A 6,000-nucleotide genomic window follows, 5' to 3' on the forward strand; every position below is an offset into this window, starting at 1 on the left:
ACAAAAATGTGTGTGCATCTAGATACGCAAAAAAAAAACTAAACCTCCTCAAAACATATAGGTATTCCTTATGTCCCTCCAAAAAATACCCATTCATATGTCTGAAAGACCTATGCTACAACCTTCAAGGTTCTAATAAGCTTTGTTTATGGCCCTACACATTGCGCCAAAAACACCTTCAAGACATAAAACTCCAACCTCAAATGGAGCAATTGCTGACGTCCACGATGTAAGGATCTCTGTCTTAGAATTTCACCAAATAATAATGTGACCAGCTTGATATTGCATTGACTTTAACACAGTTACAATATTGACATTCTATTTAAAAACCTTCATTCCCTCCTTACTCATGCATCTACTCTGTACCCAGGGTTGGTTGTCGATACAAAAATGGTGCATCTACATACGTCCCCTTGCGCCAGTGAAAATCATATTCCTTTTAACAATTTTTGCAACTCTCTTGTATCAATTTGCATGTGAGTACTTTCACATCCAAAGGTAGAGCCATAATATACCTTTAAGACTTAAAAATGCATTGTATAGAGAGTTAAATCTTAATCACATTCACAACATTTTCAAACACAATTTTAGGCATTCTACCCAATCAAAATAAGAGAATTGGACTTTAGATATATTTTATTTTATCCATGTCCATATAGTCAGTTGTGTCATACAAAATACTTCTTGTATGTCTTTCATATCTTGCTTAAAAATTATCCTATTCCTATGATTCCAAATCATCCATATGATCCCTATCCACATTCCCTTCCATACTATTATGATTTCCAGTCAAGTCTAGGAGATGAAATTGTTGGAAATGTTCACGTAGATGTTTGTGATGTACCCCACAAATATTACAACCTTCTAACAATTTATAGTTTAGGGATACTTCAATATCAATCAATCATTAAATGGGATACTTACAAACTTTTTAGTGCCCCCTTTTAATTATACTTCAATATCAATCATTAAGATGAACTTCATATTTCCCATACACATCCAAATTTATATGGTCCTACCTGGATGACCACACATATTGGTTATATAATCCCAAAGAACAAATAAGAATTGGTACCTTCTATAAGCTAACTAAACACAATTAGAAATATTGGGTTTCTCTATCAAATATTGCATCCCATTCCATTTTTAGAATATATTCTTTTATGTTTATCATGCCCTTTTCCTATACTCTTTGGTGATCATAATAATACATACACTTGGGCATAGACACAAATCCAAATAAAAAATGTAGTTCTACTAAAGTTATAGTGCAACAAAACCCACAACTTTAAGTGTGCCCTACTAATGATTTCATCAACATCCATTTTAGCCTCTTTAAAGATAATTGCATTCATTTGATACCATATCTTATTTCCAAAATCATTAAGGTCAGGGATGCTAAACTTCTAAAAATAGGGTCTAAGTTCATTATGTTGCAGCGCACTCACTCCAACCCACTTATTACATTTATTTCATACTTGTGCAACTGAGTTGTATGTAAGAAATAGGTGACTATCTGGTTCATTCCATTCCCTACACATGACACATAAGTTGTTTTCTACCACCACCACCACTACCCCTGTAACACAAAATTTTCATTGTTGACACTTTATCTAAAAGCACTCGTCAAGCTAAATGTTGTGCAGATGGTAAAGCCTTTACTTTCCAAAACAACTTAAATAATTTTGTTTGTTTTCCCTTGCAACTATCTTCAAGTTTCTTATAAGTTGTTTTGAATGTATAAACGTCTACTTCATCATCATTCCATACCCTTTCATTCTTTATATCCTTATATATTGTCTTTTGGTTCAAATCTGGTGTAAACTCGACTACTTGTGGTTTTTTCTATTCAAACTAGTCCCTTCTCCATAGTCTCTCAGTTATTATCTAGTCATGTACCAGCCTCGTCAATTCTTAAGTTCTTTAGTTTTACATTTGTGTATCTCAAGGGAACTTATGCTTAAGAGGTACTTACTTGCACCTCATTCTTTCATATTTTCACTTCTTCCAACATATTTTTGCTAAGTATTTATCTCAAATCCCGTGTTAATCTATTTGCAACTATTAAAAGTAAAAAAAAATACAAATAGATCTCTCACCTTAAGCCTTTTGTAAGTTTTTAAACTCTTACATTTGACTCCCATTAATCAAAATCGATATTATAGATATTGTAAGCACTCTACTAACCAACCAATATTCAAAACATTCCCATATCACATACTCATAGGGTTTTTCAAAGTTTACCTTCAGTGTTACATTTTTTTTATTAGCAATGAGTTAATATAATAGAACGAGACACTTAAGGGGTGTCCCAACCCTTATACATAAACACTCCTAGTTTAAGCAAACAAAATAAGAACAAGGTTAAGGTTTAAACACTTAACACTAAAAGACTTAAACTATTAAGGAGTCCCATCCCAGAGAAAAAATCTTCACACAAATCAGCAGAAACCAAACTGATGGGATAAACAACCTAAAGTACAGCTATTAGAAGCCAAGAGGGGAGAACTCCCTCCTAATCCTTTTCACCATGACAGAGCAGTCTGTACCTTGAAACTTCAAAATTTGCCAGAGAAAAAACCCCCAGCCTCTGCTGCCAGCCTGCTTCCATGGACTCTTGCTCCTTCCTTCTTACTCCATGTCATGATCACTCCTTAGAGGCTACCGCTTCTGCCAACAAAATCTCCTACTAAGATATCTGGAGGCACCAACCCTTCAGTGTAGAACACCCTACGTCCCTTCATTTGGATCATGCTATACCTGCAAAAACTACAAAACCACGTTAGCTAGGAACTTCTTTGGCAGCTGGTACTTGTCGTCTTTAGACTTGCTCTAGCATTATTACAACCCCTACATAAGGTATATGTGCCTTGGCATCACAATTAAGCTTCGTTGGCAGAAAGAGACCCTTGAGTGCATCTTGGTTTTCATTGGTAAGTATGGAAGAAGAGTTGGCTATACATTATTGACTCACACACTCTGGCTGTAACATCTAGCATCCCTTTCCCAACCTAGCTTTGGCATCCATCACAGATATACCGTCCAAGGCACCGTGCACTTGGCAGCAGTCCACCACAGGCGAAGGAAACCTGCCCAACTTTTCCTTTATTAGAAGTAGAGATCTTCACTTGAATCTCCTCCACTCAAGGTTACCATCACCCCAACAACCATCCAGTATCTCCAGCTTAACCAGCCAAAAGAGCCAGTCAACCCTTACCATAAGCCCATCAAGCCAAAGTAGCAATTGTGGTCATGAACATTCTTCATACGCTTGGCAGGTTTTGACGACATTCGTTGCAGGTGGGACTAACACACTCTCCATACTGACCACACACATATTCATTGCTTTCTCAAAACCAGAACCGTCCACGCCAGGTCTGCTTCAAAGGTTGCAACCATACTTATAACCACATAAACATGGTTGTGTTTTCTCCAGACGTAACTCACCAATATGAGCAGAAGATTCACCCTGTTCCTAACATTAGACTCTCTAGACAGCCAGCTGATCGTGTAAAGCAGCGTGTCTTAAGACCAATCAGCATTTTAAGCAGCTAGGTCAGCAACCCATCTTATTCTCAGAGAGATTGGCTGTTGATTCAGTAACTTGGCTCCCACATAATTCCACAGCTAAGAGCCCTCTAACTAGAGATTATTATAACAGACATTAAGGTCTCCTAAACATTCTTCAAATCACTTCCAAACCTTTCTCCTGGACCTTCTTACTTAGCTTAAACCCCAATAGCTCCATCTGCTCACTGTTATGCACAACAGCTCCATCCAGCCCCTTTTTTGACTAAGAGACCGTGATTCTTATTTGCTACCATAGAATCCTATTAACTACTGGATATCTCAGAAACCTTAGATAACTCAGATAACACCTCCAGCTAATCTCCTCCTTCCATTACAAGCGGACCGACTAGGTGAGAACGTGTTGGCAGCCTGGGAGTCCTCCAAGTCTCGTTGTGTGCAGAAATCAGAGACATAGCAGCCCTGGCATGACCTTCTAGATCAGGTTCCACAAACCCTATGCACACCTAGACAAACAAAAGGGTCTCGTACGATGCAAAGAACTTGATCCAGATAACCCTACTGAACATCATGCTTAACATCATAGCAACACAGCTGCAAGTTTATCTAGAATAATTCCCACTCCCATCTAACATCAGCTCCAGAAAGTCCACCCAGATATGCAAACCAGCATAGGACAAACAAATAGACTCTAGAACCCCTGCATCAACAGCTTAGAAAGCACAACCCAAAGTGCAACCCTCTCCCCAGACCAACTACTGCACCATAAGCTTAACTCTTCTTAGCACTTAAGATCCTAGTTATAGCTTCTAATGCATAACATTGGGTTAAGGACCCAGTCCACGAAGGAATAGATGAAGGAATGCACCTTATGCTTCATCCATAACCAGGATTTGAGTTGAGCCTTCTAAAACACCTCCTCCGCATCTACTAGCCCTTGCTTGAATACAATCATGTTCCTTTGATCCCAGATACATCTAATAATAGTTGCCCAAACACCTTTCCAAACCACTTATTACTAGCTTTGCTCAGATGGAAACTCAGGAAGTGCGAGTTTAGGTCATTTTGTTGAACAAAGGAGATACCTAACCATTTGAAGCACAGTGACCAAACCTTTTGAGCGTGTTTACACTCCAGAAAGAGGTGTAGGCATGACTCCTCCTTGACCTGGCACATAGTGCAAAGCATCGTATCCATCAACACGCCTCTCCTGCTTAAGCACACCCTTGTTGGGATTCTATCCAGCAGTACTCTCCAGGCTGTCGTTACCACGTTTGGGAATGTCTTTGCCTTCCAAAGGAGAACACACACTTCAGGGTACCTCTAGATTGCTTAGCTAGGCTCTCATAAGCGGAGTTCACTTTAAAAGTCCCTTGTACTTCCTTCCCCCACAACAGCACATCCAGGACATTCTTTTTCATTAGTGCCCCAGATAGCAACGTAGCAAGATCAACTTCCATTGTACATTCCCATTCAAATATGGCACGCCTCCACCCCAGACTCCATCTCCATTTCGAATTAATCCACACACTAACTTCACCCACTGTTTGGCCCTGATTTAAGGACAATGAATACAATCTGGGAAACATGGATTTGAGATCATTACTGCCAACCTATACTTCCTCCCAGAACTTTACTTTGTCCCCACAACCTAGTTCCCAACTTAACTCTTCTTGGAACCATCCTTTTCTTCCTCCCTCCTTGCACACTTTGGAAAGGTCTTTCCACCACCAAGATTGAAGTTTGACTAGTGTTTGGACATTTCCAGGTTCCAGCCCATACTTTGAGACCAAAATCTCTTTCCACCTCCCTTCCTCTTGAGAAATACAACGCCATCTCCATTTAGCTAGGAGGGCATGATTAAACTTGCGTATTTCTCTTAAACCTAGTCCTCCATCCTCTCTAGGCTTGCATACGTCTTTCCAATTTACCCAACAAATTGGCTTATTCACTTTTCTCCAGCCCCATAAAAACCTTCTTTGGATACTAGTAATTCTCTTACATACTGGGTCCGGTGCTTTGAAAAGAGAGAGGTAATACAGAGGAATAACGGTCATAACTAAGTTAATAAGGCAAACTCTCCCCGCCATAGATAGAAAATGTCTTTTCCACACACTGAGCCTTGTTTTTAACTTATTAATGGCTGGTTCCCAAAATTGCTTCTTCTTGGGATTACATCCCACTTCAAGGCCTAGGTATTTAAACGACAACCCCATCTAGGTACAATTCAAGGCATTTGTGTAACAAGCTACATCAATACTCTAAACATTGATGCCCGTTAGCTCTGACTTGTGGAAGTTAATCTTCAATCCTGAGGCTAATTCATAACCCCTAAGGATGGCCTTCAAGGTTACCACGTTATTAAGGGAGTCTTCAAAAAGGAAGAGAGTATCATCCACAAACTGGATGATACTCACCTCTGTCTCCTGCCTTCCAATCTTGAGACCCATCAACAAGTCAATTTTGCTTGCT

Source organism: Phaseolus vulgaris, chromosome 11 (assembly GCF_000499845.2).
Source record: "Phaseolus vulgaris cultivar G19833 chromosome 11, P. vulgaris v2.0, whole genome shotgun sequence".
NCBI classification, from domain to species: domain Eukaryota; kingdom Viridiplantae; phylum Streptophyta; class Magnoliopsida; order Fabales; family Fabaceae; genus Phaseolus; species Phaseolus vulgaris.